The sequence below is a fragment of the Rhipicephalus microplus genome, chromosome 3 (assembly GCF_043290135.1).
Source record: "Rhipicephalus microplus isolate Deutch F79 chromosome 3, USDA_Rmic, whole genome shotgun sequence".
NCBI classification, from domain to species: domain Eukaryota; kingdom Metazoa; phylum Arthropoda; class Arachnida; order Ixodida; family Ixodidae; genus Rhipicephalus; species Rhipicephalus microplus.
Window position 1 is genome coordinate 48,526,362 of NC_134702.1, and position 24,572 is coordinate 48,550,933.

The 24,572-nt window shown below is 45.3% G+C and overlaps 1 protein-coding gene across 2 annotated transcripts in view; it reads right to left on the reverse strand.

The window, feature by feature from the left end:
* The window catches only part of SK (small conductance calcium-activated potassium channel), a 576,811-nt gene that overhangs the window by 374,819 nt on the left and 177,420 nt on the right, over nucleotides 1-24,572 (reverse strand). Inside the window, exon 3 of one of the 2 annotated variants that reach the window (XM_075889442.1) lies at nucleotides 11,788-11,861. The exons of the other annotated variant lie outside the window; for it this stretch is intronic. The gene's annotated coding sequence lies outside the window, so the exon portion shown is untranslated. The remainder of the gene's footprint in view (nucleotides 1-11,787; nucleotides 11,862-24,572) is intronic. 2 annotated transcript variants of the gene reach the window in all.

Below are 24,572 nucleotides of genomic sequence, written 5' to 3' on the forward strand. Positions count from 1 at the left end.
ACCATTCTCACAGGGCGAGCAGAAGCGGTCTGGCAACTCGCGTTTTTCCTCTTCTCTGTTTTTTGTAGAAACCTCTGTGCGTCGGTATGCGCAAAATGGCTCGTATGCTAGCCGTTTTGCGCATGCCGACGCACAGAGTGTTCGTGGAAACGCAAAGGCGAGTTTCTTCCTTTTTTTTATAGTGGCATAGAATTTCTCTTAAGGCATAATATTTTCTGCGGGTATGTTCTGCGTGTATGTGTAATTATTGTGTGCCGTTAGGCCGGCGTTATGTACGAAATGAAGCAGTGATTTGTGGAATGTGTTGTCATGTATGCAGCAGTCACAACTGCTATATAGTGTCGCTGTAGCGAAGGCTGGCTTGCAGGAGGTTCTGCGCACTTGCGCGTGCCAATGTGTAGCCACATAAGAGAGAGCCCCGCCTGCTAAAGAACATAACGGCGACCACAAAAAAAAATGGCGCTATGAGTGAGAAGTTTCATTTACAGAAATGAAACACATTAAAAAATTCACCTTTCATTGCTAATTCCCGATTTAAATAGTTCTTTTCATTTGGCAACGCGGTTCTTCCACCACAATAAATTCTTCACTTCGCAGCTCATTCATTAATTCTTCTGGGTAGTTAGCATAAAAGTTTCAACTTATCTGCTGGATAATGACACTGTGCCCTCCTGTAATACGTCTTCCGGGAAGGAGAACAACCACCATTCCTTATTATAACTGGAAAGGTCCTGACACATTTTGGCAAGTAATCATCCAATGACCGCAGCATCGGAGTTGGTTGCCTCATGATTCAAATGCCGCAAAAAAAAAATTGTCGAAAAAGTTACAGAACGAGCGGACTCGCAGGAATTTGTCACACAATTTAAGCCATTCCTCTCTTCTCACGCACGGCGAGTTTTCTTCAAAATACACAGGAAAATATGACACGGGGGAAGAAAGCTACGTCTGCGCGCGTCATGGAAACGTAATCATTGTCTCGGATTGTGAATCCTTTGCGTGCTGGTATGGTTACTGGGTAGTTTAGCCAATTACCAAGCGCGGCACTCTTACAAGCAACATCTTCATGGCAAGGATCGCGTGTGATCAAAACTTCATTTTTAATTTACGGGAACTACCAGTCAATAGCAACAGTATGATATATGATGAGATACAGCTGGTGCCTCGCCCACCGAAGCCAGTAAGGCTTTTGTATGAACAGAGGGACCTTGAGAAAGTAGCAACATCGCGCTCCGCACAAGACTACTGTTCACAGCAGTGTTTGCTGTTCCCAGAATGCATTTTTTACCCATCTCCACACTCTAAAAGGAAAAAAAAAAAACGAGTCCTTGGACTTCTCTCGGAGGGTCCCAACTTTACACGCAGATGACTCACTCGGAAAAGGCACTTTGACTTTCTTGTGGGTCACATGACTCTCAGAAGAGAGTATAATCACCACCAAAGAGCGTTGACGCTACAGAAGCCCCAGCAGGGGCATCTGTAGCGCTCTCCGTCGAAAGGAGCGTGTTGGGTGCGCGAAGAGCAATGCCATGCAGGGAGCAAAAGTACCTATAGTCACTGATAGCCGAAGGCTTCAGTGCAAACATACGAGTGAAGTCTGGCTATCTGTGGCTCGCGGTTGTGATTTTAGGCTTGCCACTCGCGGCAGCGGCCAAAGTGGAGAATTAGATGCGTGGCAGAAAGAAAAAAAAAAACGGCGACTATGGCGGGGAAGAAACAGTGGAAGGTAAAGAACAAGCCAACCTTCAACAGGGCTAGCGCCCGTGTGGAAAGTCAATTCACGTAGATCAAGCATATTCTATTGCTTCTGTAGGCTTCATGTCCTGCGTGGTGTTCGCTTTTCAGTTGACAAAATAAGTTGAATAATGAGTTAAAAACCAAGAAATATTGGCAGATCCCACGCACAGTGGGAATCGATGATATGCGAAGCATGAATTATTAGAAATGTTTATATGTCACTTTAAAATCAGCACAGCGTTACGAGGTGGAGGGAAATGATGCCGTACATAACTTCCGTGTGATGATTATCATTTTCTATGTGTCGTTTACCTTCGTCAACCATTCATGTCACGTGATACCAAATTTAGTATATGTGGAGCTAGCGAAACGGCCGCGAGCACACTATGAGCGAGGTATGTTGTCATGTTCTTACATGATACGCGTGTCAGGATTATCACATTTGCACCAGTCGTACATTTCATCATCCATTACGTAACGTAACATCAAATTTGGTATATGCGGAGCTAGCAAAACGGCCGTGAGCGCATCATGAAGGGCTCAATGTACTAAATGTAGCGTTGACGCGGGCGCACGCTGGGCACAGCGACGCTACCTTAGCAAAAGGCGAGCACTCTATAGTCTGACGCCAGGCACGACCAGCGTCCGTCGGCGGGGCTAGACGGCAACTGGTGCTTTCGCGCCGATGGCACAGAGCAACATTTCTCTATGCCGATGCGTTACCCAGACAATACAGCGTCTCCCTCTTTTCGTGACGGAGGGGCGCTGGATGTGCTGAAACGCGCATGCATGTGTCAAAGCGACGCAGCGCGGCGCGCGCCTGCGAGTATATGGCAGGACCGGTGCCTAGCGTGGAACGCCGGCGTGACGCGACGAAATGAATGCCGGCGAGCACGCGCACCACGTCATACCTAAATGTATTGGCACCTAGACTGTGGCATGTAGTCATGTTCTCACATGTCACGCAACTCACGATTATTTCGTCTGCACCAATCACATAGGTTCGTCATCCATTGGCGTCACGTAATACTAAATTTGGCATATACGAAGGTATCAAAACGGCCGCGAGCGCATCATGTGTATGGCATGTAGCCATGTTGTTACACGACGCGCATGTCGTGCTTATCATGTTTGGGTGTGTCATTTACCTATGTCGTTCGTTCGCGTCGCGTAATACCGAGTTTGATACATATGAAGCTAGTGAAACGGCCGCGAGCGCATCATCAGCGTAGCATGTAGTCATGTTGTTACATGACACCCATCTCATGTTAATCATGTCTGCACCAGTATCATACCTTCGTCATCCATTCACTTTTCGTGATACCAAATATGGTATAAGTGAAGCTAGTGAAACTGCCGCCAGCGCATCATGAGTGTGACATGTAGTCATGTTGTTACATGACACGCATCTCTTGATTATCATGTTTGCACCAGTCACATATCTTCTTCATTCATTCACGTACCATAATTCCAAATTTGGTATATGTGACATAAGCGATACGGCCGCGAGTGAATCATGAGCGTGGCATGTAGTCATGTTGTTACATGACGCGCATGTCATGATGTTCATGTTAGGGTCTGCCACTTGTGTTTGCCTTGCAATTATGTCATACCTTACAAGTTTTGCAACATGTAATGTGAACGAAACCACCGCGAGAGCTGCAGGACCATGACGCGTAAATCATGACATTCATGATATACAAGTCATGATTTCCATGTTATGACTAGTATATTATGTTCTTCATACAGTCATGTTAGGCCATACCAAGTTTGGTATCGATACCATTATCGAAACGGCTAGGAGAGCTAAAAGTCGTAGGCGGCTATATAGATAGATAGATAGATAGATAGATAGATAGATAGATAGATAGATAGATAGATAGATAGATAGATAGATAGATAGATAGATAGATAGATAGATAGATAGATAGATAGATAGATAGATAGATAGATAGATACGATCAAAGTCGCCGAAGTTCGCTGAGAAATGCTTCGCATTTAAAAACAAAGCCAAACAGCGTACACAAGCTGTTATACTGACATGTATGTGAACCAGGCCTAATACGGGCCTGACTCATGCCCGGGCCCGCTCCAACAATGCCTTACCCGACTCGGCCTGGCTTTCGGGCTGGCCTGGACCTGTGCAGTGCTGTAGCTTTAGGCTGCAGGCTAAACATAAATGATCGCTTGATGAAATACAACCCACTCTACAAGACATGCCTCATGGGTCATGTAGTACGGCTGGCAGAAGACTATCGCCTTTCTGCGACATTTGCAACAAAGCGCGCAGATACGAGGCCGATTTTTAGTCTCTCAGAGGGAATGAATTGTCAAGAGTTCATTTAAAGCGCACCCGCGTCAATCTGATTTTCAATCAAATTGCAACTTCGAAAGATATCCCGAAATCTGCAAAAAATATTCCACAAATCAATCAATAAAAATAATGACGTCAACATCTTTTTCACGAGAATAGCAATTAACGCACTAATGATTCCTTTGTTATTGTGTTCACCGGCCATCAGGCGCCTGTGCGCTGCTCAGTATTCTAGAGGTAGATACATAAGCCTATCATTAAGCCGAAAACCTCATTACGTGCGTCGGTCAGCCATCGTATATACTGGGCAGGAGGCCATTAACTCGAAAGCCAACCTAAATGCAAAATCAAAGGCATCCATTTCTTTTCGCAAGGCCGCCGAGGTTATGTATAAGGTTTCGAGCGCGATTATCGAAAACCGATGTTGTAATATCTCACCGCGAGTCTTAATATCTTTTTTGTTTTGTTATGGCTGCCACACGCGAAGCAATCGCTGCTCCATGGTCTACAATATAAAATCTATTGTTATATTTATAATGTGTTTGCGTTATCAAAACGCTTTGTCGCACTTAAAAGAAGGAAGCTCGCAGCTGTTTATGTTGAACCTGTTTAATCAAGTCCAGTGGTCTGAAAAAGTCGATACACAATTAAACGCTCCGATGGAGAAAAGATTAGGCTCCTCTATCTTCTGGTTTTACGTTTGACTTAACAGAGTACATAGTCTTTACCAACGAAGGAATGAAGATTTTTTTTTTCTAGGCCTTCATGGTAAAACAGGCCTTAGCGCTATAATGAATTGTTACAGCGTTGTGGAGAAACAAAAGAAACACTTCTTTCCGACGGCTATTTTACCGTTGTGTCGGCAAACCATTACCGGTGAGCATGTATGTGTGCCGTCGAGATTTAGTAACGTACGGAGTAACACAAATATATAGGAAGAAAGTACCATGTACGCAGAGACAAAAAAAAACGTGGGTGCTTTTTCTTCATCGCATATATATAAAGTAAACCCGCACTATGACGTAATGAAGATGAGCAACGGCAATGTCAAAGCATCGCCACCCACGACTGAATTTAGCTGTCGCACGTGCACTGTCCCACCATGATAAGAATTCGGCCTCTAATTTGGGGGAAGGCATCCAGCAGCTTGATTCTCTGCTCACCTTTAACGAAATATGTAAGCACTATCAATTTTCCAGGCATAGGTTCCCACTCAACTCTCGAGCGACCTGTCAATCGCATTAAAAAATACTGCACACCGGTACTGATCAGTTGCCCTTAGTTTACAGTGAGATTATTGATAGCGTGAGGTCTCCCCACCTTCATTGCGATGATAGAAGACGCACGTTATCTCACATGCTCTGGCAATGCACGGCACTGCGCGATGGCAAGCCTCTCAGCATACAAGACGCCTGAAGGACAACAAACACCAGCTCGGACCGGGAGGTGCCAGTCCGGGCTGTCCAGCGGGCCCGAAATTTGGGGAAGGGGCATGCCCAACGTGGGTGCCGCCCGCAGTCAACCCGGCTTTTTGACGGTCATCGGCTTCTCAGGATAATTTCTAAATAAAGTTCTCTTACTTGAATTGAGTCTGCAGAGCGTGAAAATAATATGCTGCGCACGCGATCAAAAGGTAATAATATCACACGCTCTTCATTTAGGGTAAAAAAAATGTGAGTTAAATTTATCTTCTCCTTATCTATACTTAGTATTTGTACAGATAAGGTATTGCTCTGTTTTTCATATGTAAGTCCATGCCATGGCGATGAAATATGCACGTGCTCATTCATTCATTCAGACATTATTTATTTTTTTCTTTGTTTTCCTTTCTTTCTTTCTTTCCTTCCTTCTTTCTTTCTTTCTTTCAATCCTTTTGTCTTCGCATCATACATAGAGATCTTGGCGCACAAAGACGGCGCGGCTGCTCCAAAGCCCTTGATGCGTGGAGCACCCAATCCTGTCCTCTCTTTCTTTCAACGCAGTCCTCATGAACAGCGCACGATCCTTTTTCAATGTGGTTAGTGTGATGGAATAAAAAAAGAAAAAAAAGAAAGGAGGGGTGGTCAAATTCCACGTCTCTCAAAACGAGTGGGTGAACTGAGGCGCGCGCCAACGCACTTCGAGCGGCTGATCAAACCGACGACGTGCAGGCAGCAGCCTCAGTATCTAGTTCTAGCCGTTTCACAAAGCAAGAAAAAAGAAAAGAAAATAACACCTCTCTCGATCAAGGCATGGTTCGTTGAAGCGAGGCAACAAAACTTTTTGAGCCGCAGGAATTTCAGCGCTTAGTGCTTTGTAATGAATTCCAGAAAGAAAAATACGTGCGGTATATAGTGGTTTAAAACGGTGCAGCTGGGAGAGTAATACCCAGATGCACTATGAGCAGCGGCGTGTAAAGTAACACACACACACACACACACACACACACACACACACACACACACACACACACACACAAACACACACACACACACACGCACGCATATATATATATATATATATATATATTTATTTATTTATAAATATATATATATATATATATATATATATATATATATATATATATATATATATATATATATATATATATATATATATATATATATATGCTGATTTTCCACATCTGACTTTCCTTGCGTTGATGCGTTGCAGTACTGTGCTTTCGGTTCGGGTGAATTCATCGGATAATAACGGTGTTTTGCTTTGAACACAATCGCAGAAGTGGGGCTTCGTCAGGGTTGAAATGCGAGTAACACATTATTTTCTTTACTTTACTTTACTTAAATTCTTTTTGTCCATATGGCACAGCAATAACGTTTACTTGTTTCAGAATTGTTGCTCAATTGCTGGACAAAGTATGGCGTATTGAAGGCAACATTGTAAAGCGCTAGGCAGCTCCCAAGGAACTATATTGGTCGAGTTCTGCCCTGCAGGTATATTTAAGCGAGTCCATAGACGATAGTCTTCAGAAGTGTGAATTTTTTAGGCAGCCAATTGTAGGTATGTGTAACGACGCCGCCGATATTAAAATTTATATATATATCAGTGCACAACAGCAGGGTTTCTCGGGTAGGCTGCTTTTAAATGCGAAGCATTTCTTAGCGAACTTCGCTGACTTTGAGCGTATCTATCTATCTATCTATCTATCTATCTATCTATCTATCTATCTATCTATCTATCTATCTATCTATCTATCTATCTATCTATCTATCTATCTATCTATCCATCCATCTATCTATCTATCCATCTATCTATCTATCCGTCTATCTATCTATCTATCTATCTATCTATCTATCTATCTATCTATCTATCTATCTATCTATCTATCTATCTATCTATCTATCTATCTATCTAGCCACTTACGTTTGTGTGCTCTCGTGGTCCCCACCTTAACTTGGCGTCAACTAAAATTAGCATGGTAAGATGGTTTCATGAATATGACACGCTGGTCAGGACATGAATAATGTCACAATCACGTCACGTACGTCGTAAAAAAACTTCCCGCCAGACAGTGGCCCATGCCCACGGGCGGGTGCGTGCGGCTGTTTTGCGGGTATGTGCCACAGGTCATTGACACTTAGTATCTACCCAGTAACGACGAGAACACACATGGGCAATTTTAACGCGCGAGCGTTACGAAATACCCGACATCGGTAGCGTCGACCCGACGAATGCAAAGAATAAATGTCAGTATACCAGTAGGAATCGAAACCAGCCATTCTGCGTGGCAATGAAGCATTTTACCACAGAGCTATGCCAGGTCGCGGAACTACTTTCCAAATAGACGCCAATCTTCGTCAAACGTCAATAGTGGTTGCAGTGCTGCCTACCAAACTTTACAAAGAATGCATATGTACTCCTTTGATGCAGCCGTCACGTCGGGTTAACGTCAATTGTGGTTAGTTGTCATGCGTTAAAGTTGATTTACGTAGCAGTGTCCAGGGCCAGCATCCTCGCGAGCATCAGCGCTTCATATCAGCTTCTGGTGTTGCCAATACGCATGTCCCAGTTGGCATCGTTGCGCAAGTGCGAACAGCTGGTTATATATAGAGCTCAAACTCTTCAATCTATGTCTGCGCGTGCAACATTTGTACATATATTTAGGGGCATTTCATGACGCGTCACTCATCAAAAAAATTGCAACATGGTCACTTTCCCTCCGCATGCTTCGCATAACGTCGATTTTCATGTACGTGGGATCTCACGATTTTTTAAATCTTAGCTTTATATAGTGCTACGTCGATGAACTAGGGTTAAATGGAACGGCAATTGAAAAGAAATGGACCATCTCCCCGAAGAGAACCCTTATGGGATGGGGAAGCAGCAGCAGTGGGCACGCCGTTGACCCGGCTAAAACGGGGGTCGACACAGGTGCTGGAAGAATGGTTCGAAACGAAACTCGGTGCAGCCTTTACTGGTGCAAACGTTTCTTTGAAACGCAAAGACACGGGAGGTGGGTTGGGTTTTGTGTTTCATCGCAGATAAACGAGCCGGAAGATTGTTTTCCACTCAACGTGTGGTCAAGCGTTGTGGGCAAGCCTTGTGGGTGGTGAGGAGGGTCCAGCGAGAAAGAAGTGTGTTGCGAGCGGCGGGAGGAGCCGGCAGCTTCTGCGGGTGAAAGAGAGAGTGACGTCAACGCGGAGCTGCGGCTTGACCTACTTTGCATCGTTCCAACAACTGCGCGGGGGGGGGGGGGGGGAGACGCGTTTTGGCGCCTTTGTGCGGACGCATGGGACAGTGTACAAACGCTAGCCAAAAAGCTGCTTCACACCTAATGGCATTATTCGAGCAAGTTTTTCTATGTGTTATACAGCGGCTGTAAAGCAGGTTTGGTACGACCCTGTTATATTAAGGCGGCCTGGTGACTGCTACCTCGACATATACCGGGTTAAAATAGTTTACGCGCGCAAGCAGCCCTCCACCAGCAGTCCGTATAATTCGAGCCCAACGTTCAGCCGCCCAACACGCGAATGAAAGGCAATGCCCCGCGTTTCTATAGTAGGGCGGTCTTAATGAACCGTGTCGGGAAATGATGAAAGCACTCATTACACGGCACGCTCATTACACGGAGACCCGCGCACACAGGATGGGCCTAAGTGGTGATGACCGGACTGTGGAGGTTAAGTGTCTCGCCTCTAGCTCGGCGATGCCTATACTCAACGCAGGCAAAAAAAAAAGCAAACAGGTCTGCGGCCTAAAACCCGCCCTTCGCGAAACCCATGTCTACATTGTGGGCCTCCTACTTGACGTCGAAATGATCCCGGTAAACTTTCAGCCTTCGTTAATAATGACGCATTACGCGCAGCTCGAAGGACAACGCTCTTGGTGAGCACTTCATTAGGCCGGCAATGTAGCCACTACTAGAGAGCCTGGCCCCGACGAGCCCGCGACGTGGCCAACTCAACAAGCAGCACCTGCACCATGGTTCAGCGCCGGACATGATGTTTCCGAGAATCTGCGTCCATCTCTGTGGACACGTGCGACGTCCTTGAGGTGATAAGGCTTTATTAGCGCGGATAGCAAACCAGAACCGATAAATAACGCAAGAAATATGCTTCTAACGTGAGGCCAGGTGGATGCTGCGCCATGTTGCTTGTTTTGATTTGTCTATATGAACTCCTCCCGTTTCTAGATGCGAAGCAACTTATGGCGAAGTGTTCAATCCGGTGGTGTGTGGCGTGACCACGCTTACGGCGCATGCGCAACAGCTGGCCCGAGCACTGCCAGAACGCGCTCACGTGCAAGCGCGTTCCAGCCCATGTAAAAAGCTGGGCGAGATGTTGTGGCCTGTGGCCCCTCACCCTTACACTCTCTCAAGAATCACGTGATGGCGTCGGGGAACGAGATTCTGCAGACGCGCGATGAACCCACGCGCTACCGCACGGCGTGGTGATGAATTCCCCCGCGTGGCGCGCTCCAACAAGAGCTCAGGACGAGTAACATCAACAGAAATTACAGTGAATTCATGGTGTGCTCCTCTTGGTAGGAGGCGTTAACATCGAGCAAGGTGCCCGTGATGACAGAACCATGCACCGCTTAGCCTTCTACTCGTGGTTCCCTTTAGTGGGAGACGGCGTATTTTTTTCTTTCATGCTAAGTGGCTATGAGCGGACATTAACAGCAATGAGAGAATAGTTTCAGAATAGAACGCTGTGAAATCGATCCCTGCGCATTCAATTCTAAAGCTTTCTATTGTAACGTGGTTCCAGTTACGTGTATACCAGAATGTTCAAGGCAAGCTTATGGGAACTTAACTAAAACACGACTGTGTTCCATAGAACATTTTAGCGCCGCATGTCTGCAAATGAGGTGCTAATCTTAATATTTCTGACAGGTAGACATAATATCCCTCGACTCATCAACTTCAGTTCAGCAATTACAAATTGTGCACTACAACTAACGAATAAAACACTAAAGTTCTTCGTAATCAACACCATGACTCTGTTGTATATGATTCGAATGGCGCGCAAAGAGCCTAGGTTCAAATGATTTGTTTAGAGAAATTTATTCTCACAGACAGTGAACATCAATTACAATCCAACAGAACATTGCGACAGAACACAACATCCACAGACACACCAAAAGTTGTTACAAAAAGATATACTTTTTGGCTAATACTTTTTGGCTACTTTTTGGCTAATAATATCCGCTGAGCCATGCACGTGACTTAGCAGCAAGGACAGCAGTTTCTATTTTATTGGGTCGTTTTTGCGTTCCCCAATAAATGGAAGACATTTGTTATATGAGAGATTGAATCGTATACTTATTTTGTTTTACACTGTAAAGAAATGACTCCTTTATTCGGTACCATTGTAATTATAACTCTGTTAAGGTAGCGAAGATGGAAAAGGTTGAACAAATGCCATTTGCAATGACCATTAAGGAACTTTATTGCCCGGGGATACTACTTCTGCGCGAAGCCGATTTCATGTAAGGCTGCTGAAATAATATTCCGAACTAACCGACGTATACCCTCAACAAGCGCAAAAGTCCAAGTTCTGGCTCGCGAGCGAGCTTGAAATAACTGGCAAAGCAGGTTGAAGACCTCTAGTGGACCGCGTTGCTTGTATCTCAGCCACTCCGGCCGTGACCACACATGCCCATGTGATTGAGTAGTACATGCTTATGCATTCGCAATTGAGTAACCACATCGCCAGCCATCTTCGGCAAAGCGCGAAGAATCAGTGGCAACCGGGCAGTCATTCGCGACAAGGAGGCAGCTCCAGCGGGTGTCGTCAACGCGTGCTTTGCGCAAATCCGTCTTGGTACCGCAGTCATCTGTCAAAAGCCACGGTTCGCCTGCTGACCCGTCATCATGGCGCTAGGAAATGGGAGCAACGTGTGACACCGCGTAGCAAGGCGACCGCACAACACAGTCACGTGGCAGTGAGCTGAGCTGCAGGGCGCCAACAATGGCGCCCCTTGCATTTCGACAGAACGCTGCCTGGTAGGAAAACGACGGCCTTCCGTACACCGCGTTAAGATGGCTAGCAAGATGGCCGGAACGATGCCATTAGTGCCATATCGTTGTATAGCTGGCCGTGCTGGTAATATCGCATCCCAGGCTGCATTTGCGCTCACTATACCCTGAAGCCGCTGCGGTGATATATGGACCTTCTGCAAGAGAATACCGCCCGTACAACCTTTTGCACTAGTCTTAGTGTTTGACGGCTAAGCGCAGAGTCTCTTTCTCGGTGATGGGAAGGGTTAGGAAATGAGAAAATGTTTTATCTTACCCCTGAATCTCCTACAGGCAACAAAGAATTGCGCTTTTGGTACACGATGGCAGGAGAAAGCACTCCATCAGCTCCTAGGCAAGAGGGAGGAAAAAAACAAAAACCCTGACTGCGATGGGGTGGCCAGAGATGAAAACAAAGCAAATATGAATGAAAGATGCTGGGATAAGACAGGAGTAGCTGGTGTCGGAAGAGAGCACTAAATCAGAGTGTGAGACACAAAAAGCCGACAAATATGCTCACCTACACTTGAAAGAACCTTGCGCCATATATACTATATATATCCAAATGAAGAAAAGAATAAAGACAGAACCTATGCAATAACACAGTCATCAGTCGTGGGAACCAAAACAGCAACGACAGATGTCTTCAACGACGTTTTCGAAACAACATTAACATTAAGACTCAGAAAAGTGACGGTGTGTATCATAAACAAGCTTATTAAGCGCGTGACAAGAGATCGATAACGAAGACGCGAACGGTGCATCTGACTCAAACAGTGCAGCCTTTTTCCGCGCACTATTTTTTGACAACGTCAAAGAGAAGCGATTAAACGTTATGCTTAACTACAAGCTTTCAATACCTAAATAACACTTAAAACGCAATACTTAACGCTTTGGAATACGTTCAAGTGCGAAATCAGGTAATAATTGAACGAGTTGTCCAACCAATGCTACGGAAACAACATCCTGCATTCGCTACCTCTGCCTTGTGCGTTTGTCGAATACATTTGAAACACTTGAAGCTCAGAAAACAGAAAACGAAATCACATAAACACAAATATCAACACACAAGCACCCCCCCCCCCCCCCCCACGGTGATCTATAGTGGCTAAGGTACTCGCCTGCTGACCCGCAGGTCGCTGAATCGTATCCCGGCTGCGGCGGCTGCATTTTCGATGAACGCGAAAATACTGTAGGACCGTGTGCTCAGATTCGGGTGCAGGGTAAAGAACACCACGTGGCCTAAATTTCCGGAGCCCTCCACAACGGCGTCTCTCATAATCATATAGTGGTTTCGGGACGTTAAACCACACATATCAATCAATCAATCAATCAATCAATCAATCAATCAATCAATCAATCAATCAACACACGAGCACGCATGACACATGCGCACTGCACAAGCACGCAGACGCAAACTAATATGAGCTTTGCAAAAGCCCAAAAACCTTACCGCAAAAAAACAACAAAAAAACAGTAGAGCGAGCCTCAGACGGTTGTCAGAATTACGCTTTCCTCCCGCGTCAGTTTCGTCGCAACGTCTTGCCAAACTTCGGTTGCATTGCACAATCTTCTGCGCATGGCCGACGCGGAGAGCGCCGCTAAGGTATGGTGGCGTAGTGCGAAGTCACGTCAGGCGAGCTGTGAAAAAAAAAAAAAAAATGGCGACGGATCACTCGGGCACGTCGCAGCATCGCACGAAGAAAACGCTGGCCGTGCTTCTCCGCTGGTTGCGCCTTTTGCTCTATCGTTTCGCAGCCTGGCACGTTGACCGAGCAAATGACAGTGATGGACGTTCCCCCACAGACGCGAAAGTTGCCAAGTCATATCTATCTATATACGTTGATATCTCGTGCGTCCTCGTACCGGCGACACCTGTCGTCGACGAGACGTGTGGTTGACAATATTGGGCGAGCCGTTTGCATGTCGTGGTATAGCCTCTGCTATAATCTATTACATATCTCGCGTTTCACTTCCCATACTACGGGGTATGCCGATAGCGCATCCGAGTTTCGCTGTATTCTGTTTCGTGAGAGGAGGTCTCTGTTTGCCGCTGTGTGTTTGCCTTCATCGTCCTGGAGCTTGCACGTCCAGCTGACCGAAACTGTTCTTGGCACATATTGTCTATCAGCCAAATCATTTTGCGTTCCCGTTCACATTTGATAAGGATTCTTGCGCTGCCACATAGTATAGCATTCTGGTTATCGTGATCCTTCTTGTTTTCTTTTAATTGGTGGAGTGCTGAAAGGCGCTCTTCAATGTGACCTTGATAGACTTCAAAGTCTTGTATCGTGAAGCGATCGTTACAGAAGAATAGAGCTTATATCACAAACCTAAGGATCACTCGCCACACCCAGCGTAACCAAAAATAGTGATAAGGAACTGGGATTGCAGATTACCCCTGAAGTCTCGCCTTTATCACATTCAAGGTTCAAGAATATGTCAGCGAGTCTGAGCTCATATCCACACTTACACAAAAACGACGTACTACGCTAGATGTGCTCGTAAGACAATTTCTTAGCCTTCTTGGGTACTGGATGTCATATCAACAAATCCAGCTGGCCAATCACGAAGGACATCACTTGACCAATGTTTTGACAATTGGCCACTTGGCAACAAATACAACCCGCCACTGTTGATCTCTGGACAAATGCGAGGCTTCTGATTTGATTGGCCATCAGTAAAAACTGAACTGCACTTCCTCTCCATTCTTTTATCACTATGCAACGTGCTTAAACTTAAGTATGCTAATCAACGTTTTTCTTCTTCATTAGATGCATGAACCCTAACGAAAGACACATATATATAAGCGGGACGTTACACAAGCAAAAAAAATCGCGCGTAATCACGTAGGTTTTAATTAAAGGTGAAATAAAGAGCAAAGCGATTTCTTTGCTCATTACTAAATTACAATATCTCAATAATGAAAATACCGCTCTTACCACGGCACGACGCTTGGTAAGCCAAAAGACGAGTGCAAAGTAAATGCGAGTGGAGACGCCATTTTAAAGTTCTCGCACCAAACAACATAACGCCGTATATTTTGAAGGCATCTACTGGGTACTACGCAACTTGTAAACGATAAAAATGAAGTGAATAGTCATCTTTGGGTGTGATAGACAAAGCAAATCGCATCGAGCCAATGTCGCGAAAATACGCAAAATGCACTTCGAAATTTCTGGCGTCACGCGCGGAGATTTCGGCGGGAAAATTTAAAATGAAAGTTACAGCTTGATTTTCTCCGCTAATAATGACATATGATAGTGAAACATATGACTTTAGAGTTCTCAGAGTTCATCATTAGAGCTTGTCCATCTAAACCAAGTCATAGTTTCGCTTTAGACCCCCTTTGAGGTGAGTGAGTGAGTGAGTGAGTGAGTGAGTGAGTGAAATAACTTTATTAGGTCCACAATAGACGCGAGTTAACTCAGCGTCCCTTGGCTAGGCCCACTCGAGGACGGCCAGGTTAAACCTGGCCGCCCTCGCGCGGGCACTTTGATTGATTGATTGATATGTGGGGTTTAACGTCCCAAAACCACGATATGATTATGAGAGACGCCGTAGTGGAGGGCTCCGGAAATTTCGACCACCTGGGGTTCTTTAACGTGCACCCAAATCTGAGTACACGAGCCTACAACATTTCGCGGGCACTTTGAATGGCGATGAATGTTATCAAGAGGTCGTAGGAAAAACCGTACGTGTACGCGCATGCCTTTGTGCGTGCTTTCTGAATGACATAAGAACACTGGTTCATGTTATCCGCCCCAGGTGCTGACCTTGTAACGTGGTGTACTGGTTGGAGGATCAACTTGACGAGTGGCTGATTGAACTCCCGCAGCCCTGATATGACTGGGGCAGCGACGTGAAAATATATTGCAACGCGAACTGCCTTGGCACGTAAGCTTACACGAGAACATGCGTCGGATCGGTAAAAATCAGTGCGCAATCTACCGTTTTGTATGCCGCTGCGCGAAGCTAGCAAGAGCGCCGCGTATTGTACGCATATAGTCACTTAATGTAGTACGCGCCTAGTTTATGCCCCCCGTATTGAGTTTCTTCGCAGTGACTGCCGGACAAAGACAGCGGTGCCGCCCGTTCGTATCATTAGCGCGTTTTTCATAAGATCGATTTCTGTTGCCTGCACACGGTCACGAGCCTCGTAATACTCGCGTTCTCCATTATTCTCACGCTGATTCGACTACACTATCACCTTATTCTTCTTACTTTATCACCTCTGTCGCGTGACACATGGCTGGCCCGCTAATCAGCACGACTCATTGTGCGAAATTCTTTACCCATTAGGAAGGCACACAGGCGAAAGACGAAAAAAAAAAGCCATTGTTTCAAGAAATTAAAAAAAAATCAGCCAGTTTCACGATGTGAAAATTGTTGGACAGCGAAGCTGCAAGTGCACGCGTGTACGTGATTGGCTAGCGACATCACGTGGACCATTAGAAGCCAGCGAACGAGGCAGGGAGGGGGGGGGGGCACGAAGGCAGCCGCTACACCTAGTGACTTAAGGGAGGGGTGGGTGGGTGGTTGTGTAAAGTCTGTTCCATTTATTTATTTATTAGGAAGGAAAGGGCGCTGCTAGAACCCCCTTTCCCTCCCCTTTGAAGGGGAACCCTGTGCAGGATTATGTGTAAAAACATCGTCATCACTTTGTTTTTTTTTCTCTTTGTTTACTCCCCCTACGGTCACGGGAACTGCGTCACGTCTATAACTACTACTACTACTACTACTACTACTACTACTGCTACTGTCACTGCTACTGCTGATGCTGTAAGTGCATGCGCGTACTACTACTACTACTACTATTCCTCCTCCTCCTCCTCCTCCTCCTCCTCCTCCTCCTCCTACTACTACTACTACTACTACTACTACTACTACTACTACTACTACTACAACTACTACTCCGTCGACGACGCAGAGTATATTTGCTGTGACCAACCCGCTATTAAAAGATGCCGGATTCGGTTGAGACTTCCCTTCCTGTAGTTTAACTTGTCTTATAGCTTTCTTGCGAGCCTCCCTTTTTGCACGCTCCGCGCAATATTGTTAATATTGTCGTGCTTTTCTTCTTTCTTATGAGCTTCGACCACCTATCTGTGTTTTCGTCCACCGTAATCATAAACTAAACCATGGTTGCCAAAGTGACTTCTGATTCCACTAAGTACACTCCTATGCGTATTAAAGCCCAGTGGCGTACCAACTCTGTCGCGAGGGGGGAGGGGGCAAACATACCTCACTGGTCCGTCGATATATATATATATATATATATATATATATATATATATATATATATATATATATATATATATATATATATATATATATATATATATATATATATATATATATATATATATATATATATATATATATATATGGGATATGGCACAACGGGAGCGTTGTCAACAAGGATAAATATATTTATTTCCCAACAGTTTCGGGAGGGGTCCTCCTTTCATCAGGGGATGAGTTATACCATATCCCATACCTTCCCATACCATATCCCATACCTTCACGAAGACTAACTGGTAACTGGCCCATTGAATTATTACTATATATATATATATATATATATATATATATATATATATATATATATATATATATATATATATATATATATATATATATATATATATATATATATATATATATATATATATATGGCTTATATGCAGAAGAATAACTTCGGTTGCCGCAAGGTTATAAATATGAAAGTAGATGCGCTTTCACATAACAACTGTTTATTGTGCCGACGTTTCGACGAGAACCCCGTCTTTTTCAAGGCATGAAAAAGACGGGGTTCTCGTCGAAACGTCGGCACAATAAACAGTTGTTATGTGAAAGCGCATCTACTTTCATATATATATATATATATATATATATATATATATATTCAGTAGGAAAGTTCAGTGGATCAGGTACGTATAAGAAAAGAAGCTGGTACACGTACGAGAAAGCAAGCAGTTCCTTTATAGATTTACGTTTCGGCCGTGCCACGGCAGAAACGTAAACGCCCCACGTGAAGGTGCATGATTTACGTGTTCACCTCGCGTTGATGTGACGTGGAAATCTCTAAGCTTTCATCTACAGGTACATAGAGTCTACCGCGCATATTTTCTGGGTCTCGGTTGCTACGTGGCCTCACAGTATACATGTACGTTCATATTGATGTTCACTGTCGATGATTCGGAGGCTCAAAATTGAGCAAAAAAAAACAAGAACAAAAACTAAGCATCGAGCAAAAACTGACGTTCAGCTCGCAGTTCGCTTCAAGCCGATATATGTAAATTAAGCTGACATCCCCGACCGTCCCTTGATAACGTTGCACAGGGTTGTTTCTTGCCTGAAAAATGTGATGCTGGTGTTGGCTCAACATAAAAACTCACCCAGGTATTTCTGGCGGTAGACCCGGCAATCGCTTAAAAACATACATATGTGAAGAAAAGAGGCGCACAGTGTTTTGACGTCGCGCGAAATCAAAGCACTTTGACAAGAGTTTCCCCAGTATGGAAATCGCCAAACACCCCTGCGAAAAATGTGACGGTGCCTTGACCATAGGTGCACTATTTTATGCATTCTGGTGACGGTTCGTTTAAAACTGCAACAGTTGTCAGCAACGTTGAGTTCCACACGACTTGGTCTGTGTACAGTACGATTGCGGAGAACGTGGTTCGTCGAACGCGTTTTCTTAGTTTTTTTGTTTAGACGAAGAAAATATATTTTAATATGCTAATATTGGCACCAGTCTAAGGGAACTGCACTGCGACGTTTCATTTTGCTTACGTCGTTTTTCGCTAACGACCGCCGACGAACCATAAAAAAAGACCCGACTTTGGTCATTCGCGCGATGTCGAAATAAACTCGATGTTCTCTTACTCAAAATGTGCAGAGCAAGCACAGGACGTAGCGGTTTCTGCGCTCAACCTTTCAAGTGCGCAGCGATTGAGAGCTGCAGCTTGTCGTGCATTTATGCATCTCTTGCGGCGTGATCAAACTCATATAAAGCGGTCAATACAGGCCATAACAAGGCTTACAACGTCCAAACCCTAATTAAAAGGAACGTACAAGGTTTAATTATATATAACAAACTGATATGACGAAGAAGTGTGTTAGGAACAAATGTTCGATGATTTATAGTACCATGTGCTCTACTACGGGATAGACATTAATACCCCACATAGTTTATTACCTCATAGATATGCATGGGAACTGTTAAAAAAAGATGTTCGACGATTTAGAGCACTATCAGTTTCGAATGAAACCCGAACAACGGTAAGCCTTAGCGATGGTATAGTGCACACCATCCTCTTTTCAATACGGACAGGCACGCATATTAGGCAAGGCTGCCGAACAGTATGATTGCGCCTGCCAATCGTGATAACTGGACGGCGCACACTATACCATCGCGAAGGTTTGCAGCTGTTCGGGTTTCATTTGACGCTAATAGTATAATGTATTATACTATGGGAGAGCATTATTTTGTTCCAATTCAGCGCATTGTCTAAAGTTTATAACGTGTTCGACGATTTTAAGTACGATGTACTCTACTACGGGAGAACAATGAGCTGTCCTGGTTTAGAAAGGATTCGATGGAGGCGGAAATGTTGTAGGCCCGTGTGCTCAGATTTGGGCGCACGTTAAAGAACCCCAGGTGGTCAAAATTTCCGGAGCCCTCCACTACGGCGTCTCTCATAATCAAATGGTGGTTTTGGGACGTTAAACCCCACAAATTAATCAATGGTTTAGAAAGGATTCACGGCATGGGAAAGCTTGTTTAGAAAAAAGTTGTTAATGATGTCTAGTACTTGGTACTCTACTATGGGAGAGCTTAAAGCCACCCCAAGGGCCTTACACTTAAAGAGGCTCTGTTGCCAAAAAGGTGTTTAGAAAAGGTGTTTAACGATTTAGAGTACTCGGTACTCTTCAATTGGAGAGCATAAAGCTGTCCCGTGGGCCTCACACTTGATGAGGCCGTGTTGACAAAAATTACTCCAGAGTCAATGGCAGTGACGACTTGAAGGTCAACGGGCACCCACATCACGACTGGATATGCTTCGCAAACCTGCGGCTGGCTCTAGGTGGTAACGCGGTACGGGACCGCAGTATACCTCACGGACACACGTTTGTGTCGCTAGCTTTAGGTAGGAAACTTGTAGTAAATTTCTTCAGTATTGCTAACATCGTTGCTCTGGCAAATGCAATGTTTTACGTAGCAACGATGAACATATAACTAGTAATATGTGTCGTTTAAGTTAGCCGAGAAGAAGTACTTAGAATATACATGAGTGAAAACCAAGCTAGCACGATTATATATATGTGAATGACAGGAGTGCCGTGGTTTTGTAGGTGGAGCCTTCACTTTGAAGACGACAGCCTTTCTTGCGATACTTGAACGCAGAAATTTTGGTCTCTGTCTGTCTGTCTGTCTGTCTGTCTGTCTGTCTGTCTGTCTGTCTGTCTGTCTGTCTGTCTGTCTGTCTGTCTGTCTGTCACACAATTCATCCAACCAACCAAAGAGTAAGTACTTTATGAACGCCCAGCAACCTCGAACTGATTGATTTATTGATCGATTTGTGTGGTTTAACATCCAAAAACCACGCTATGATTATAAGAGATGTCGTAGTGGAGGGCTCCGGAAATTTCAACCACCTGGTATTCTTTAACGTGCACCCAAATATGAGCAGACGGGCCTACAACATTTCCACCTCCATCGGAAATGCAGCCGCCACAGCTGGGATTCGATCCTGCGACCTGCGGGTCAGCAGCCGAGTACCTTAGCCACTAGACCATCGCGGTGGGGTAACCTCGAACTGGTGGCTGCGTTCATACTTCTAAATATTGTCGATAAAATGGCAAATATTACGCATTTGATGTGCAGCGTCAATACGTATGTGTTAGGTGGTGTGTTCTTTTACTAGAAAATACATAGATACGTTATTTTAAACACCCTAGTGTCTCTTAGGCTGCGCTGAAAATGCCACGCTATGCACAAAAAAGCCCTCTGCCGACGACATTGTGCTGCCACCTGGCAGTGGCCCTGGGTTCTGCACATGCTCATGTTTCACGTAGCGCCACCTCTATTTTTCAATGTCAGCCAGATGCGGCTGATGCAACATATAAGAGGTGCTCTCTGAGGCAAAGCAAAAGATAAATGGGCAATTGATGAAATACAACCTACTCTACGAGAAATGCGTTAATACTCAAGCAGAATGGCCGGCAGAAGACTACCGTATTTCGACGGCATTTGCAGCGAAACACGCAGCTACGCGGCCAATCTTTTCTTTGAATGTGAATGCATTTCTCAGTCAGGATTTCTCAGACCTCCGGCGTTGTCCGCGGCGGTGCCCGCGCGCAGGCATGTGTCATCTCTCCACTCTCACTCCCTCTCCCACAGCAACCGCTCCGGGCGCACGCACTTAACCTCGGCCCTAACAACTAAAGCATGTGGTGCGAGAGAGTGTAGGAGAGGGTTGGTGCAGTGCTTCGCCGCTCCTCTAGCCCTTCGCTCTCTTTCTCCTCCGTGCGCCCCACTCTCCCGTCCGCTCGCGCCTCACTCTCAACCATCCACTGGCTGGGTGCCTCTCAAGAACCTCCGGAAATGAGTGCTCAAGACGCCGCTGTAAAACGCCCATGCCGAGCTGGAAACGCTGGCACCCCACTCTACCATCCTCTCGCTCCACACTCTCGGCCGTTCGCTGGCTGGGCATTTCTCAAGGCGATGGCAGAAGTCAGTGAAGGCGAATGTCTGACAGCAACGGTACCCTCTGTCGGTGCTAGAAATGCATTCGCATTTCCTTACAATTCCCTTTAGGGGGACGGCGGTTTTTTTTTTCAAGACGATAGTCTTTCTTGGGGAGCTCCAACGTCAAAATTTCGTCCTGTCTGTCTGTCTTTCTTTCAGTCTGTCTTTCTGTACATTTCCGCGGTAACGATCTCCCTTAAGGCACCAAACGATACCTCAAACGGCCTACCCCATTCGCAGCGCCCACCAACAATGCTCAAGTTTCAGCGTTCATACTTGTGCAGTCGTCAATTAAAAAGCAATTATTGCGCATATCTGAGGCATATCTGAGTATGTATTTCAGAGTTCTCATTCTATTTTTTGCTGTCATGGGCCACATGCGTGTTTCTTTTTGTATTGTCGCTTTCCGCTGTCTGTAATTTTTGTAATTTTTGTAAATTTGTAGTTTAGATTTTTTCTAGGTGAAGGGGCCAGTGAAGCTGTGAAATGCAGCTTTTTTTTCCTTCGCATCAAACCACGTATACAGTGTATTTTCGTGTACTTGTCACGTGGTTGAATAAATTCAAACTCAAACTCAAACCATAACAACACGTCGATGTTTTGTATGTGTGCCTTCATACTAGAGAAGGCACACCCAACTAATTATAAGGACCATAGCGTCTATTACGCTGTGCTGACAGTGCAACGTGATGCTCCAAAAAGTCAGTGTTTCCAACGCTTTGATAAGCCGACTTGGTGATGGCACCTGCCCGTCACTTTGCGTTCTACTCCTTATCGTCTCCGAGGCAGGCGCGCATCTTTCTCCACGGGCACTCGCGCATGCCTTTGTTTTCGATGATAAATTCCAGATGGCGCTCGTGTCTAACGTCCCTAGATGCACTCGTTCGCCTTCGCAGCACGCATCGAGACTCCCTAACGCAGCGCTTTCAGAATACAATTCACCGATTTTCTCGTGCAGAACATCAAATAAACGTTTTTGTTCACTCTTCCATATGCAAGACCGTCGTCTTTCGACGACACTTGCAATGAAACATGCAGATATGGGGCCAGTTTTTTTTTTTTTCCTAGGTTGTACCTGAGCCCGCTTCCATAGCTTCTTTCAATTAGTGTCAGCGGTCGGCTTTCAGCTTTGCTCTGCGGTGTAAATAATGTTTCTCTACCTACCTTTTCATAAACGTGACGTGACTTGGCTTTTTTGACAAGTAGAAAAAAAGAAAGCAGAAATAAGAGATAACGATGAGACTACGTAAGCAGATTTTTGTGGTTGTACGAAATCGCGTTCGGATTTTGTTTTTTCTTGCTAATGCGCCCGTTTCGCACGTAAACACGTTGCATAATGTATGAGTGATGTACGTTGATGTGACCTCTTAAGCTCTCAGAGTGCTTTTCTATCGTTGAGAGTTGCAAAAAAATTCTGTTTTGCTAAGCTCTTTTTATTTCTACATGCTGCTCGTCGCATGGATAACAAGTTTATGCATCAGCACACGGGTCAACCCCACGAGACGCCATAACATGGTTATAAATTTGTGATAGGCTTATATATGTTTTTTATGTACGTACAACAATGTCGATTTCAACGCACACGCTAAAAGCCGGGTCAAGACAGAGAGAAACCTTTTATTTGAATTGTTTAGAAATGTCGGGTGGGGTTATCAGTCCAGAGCTTCAACAGCCGCTGCCGCGTCCCGTGCCTGACGAACCAGAGCCCGCTTGCGACTCGGGCTTTCGTCACGCAGCATGACCTCCCAGTACTGCAGTGTAGGAATAGGAGAGGAGTTATCAGAGCACCTAGCAGGCGGACGCAACACATTGCAGCGTTACGTAAAGTAACGTCGGGACCCCTCTGCAGCCAGGGCACTTGTCCGGGTAAGAAGTGGGACGAAGGATGAAAAGGAAATAGAGTTTCGGGAGTGAGTTGGCCTGCAGTTGACGCATTGCGGTTGCATCCTTCCGGCTGAGTGTGTAGGGTGGTGGAAGGTACCGAATGCGTTCTGGTCTATAGTAATCGAGAGGGACGCGATATTCTCGAAGTTCCATGCCTGTGTCCTCCTCATCTGGTCTGGACAGCTCTTCCTCCGGTTGCCTGTTAGTGAGTATGCTTTCGAGAAAGCGTTACTTTAGGCGCATTGAAGATTTTAGCATTCTGCAGCACCATACGCAGCGTAGCTGTTACGGAATCTAGTATGACAGTGGTACAGCTTATTCATAAATTATATTTAGATTTATTAGCCAATTATTTCTGTCAGATGTAAAATAATTGCTACTTTACGTCACTAAAGCATTATATAATTGTGACTTTTGTCGTGGTGGAGCGCTCAGGAAATTTCGACCACCTGCTTTTTTTTTCTTTAACGTGCATTTAAATATAAGCACACTGGCCCTTACCATGTTGCCTCTTCCATTTAGCCCCTAGCATTTCGCTTCTATGAAAATTCAGCCGTCACGAAAGGGGCTACAGTGCGCCCACATTGCCCACGGCAAAAAAAAAAGTAAGAAATGAAAACGACAATTCCAACCCTGTTGTCCTTTCAATTTGCCTCACGCCACTTCAAAGCGAAAAATAATCTGCGGAAACACATTTGTACGCACTCGCGCTGCATCAGAATGAAAAGGTCACGTCGACTCGCTAGCGCCACGACAATCTACGCAAGTCACGTGCCGAGTGAAAACAACGATGAATAAAACAAAGATGAGAAACGAAGTAAAAAGCAAAATGACCATTTGCACTTCCTTCTATACATGGCGGTCACGCAGTGCCCCTTTACCAGCCTTGCGTTGCGGTCCCAGCATTGCGAGCGTGACTCGTAACCCGTGCACACGCGAGCGCTCACGCACACACACTGACATACCACCTGCCCCGCTTCTTATACGTCATATATGTATGTATAGGGCCAGTGCGTTCATGCAGCACATAACGGTCGAGTGCGGGAAAGCGGTCAGAGAGAAGAAAGTGGCGAAGTTTAACGATCGAAATGGCTCGCTGGTCAGACGTGTAAAGAAGGGCCGCCAACGCTCGAACTTCAGAAGTCAAAGCCGAAGCGTTGACTTGCTTCGCTACTGTTTTGTTTGCACGCGACGGAGGATGAAAATGCGCGGCAAGATGAAAACGGCAATTGGAGCAAGTTGGCTTACGCATAAGACGCCGGCGAAGGCGAAGCGATTCAGAACGATGGAAGAGTGCTTGCGTAACCAGCGAGAACGCGAAGCCCACAACCATAACTTTACGCTATAGTCATCTCAAGTCCCCCTATCTCTTTCTTTCTCCCTCCCGTTTCATACGCCACCCAACCGGTTGTAGGCTTTTA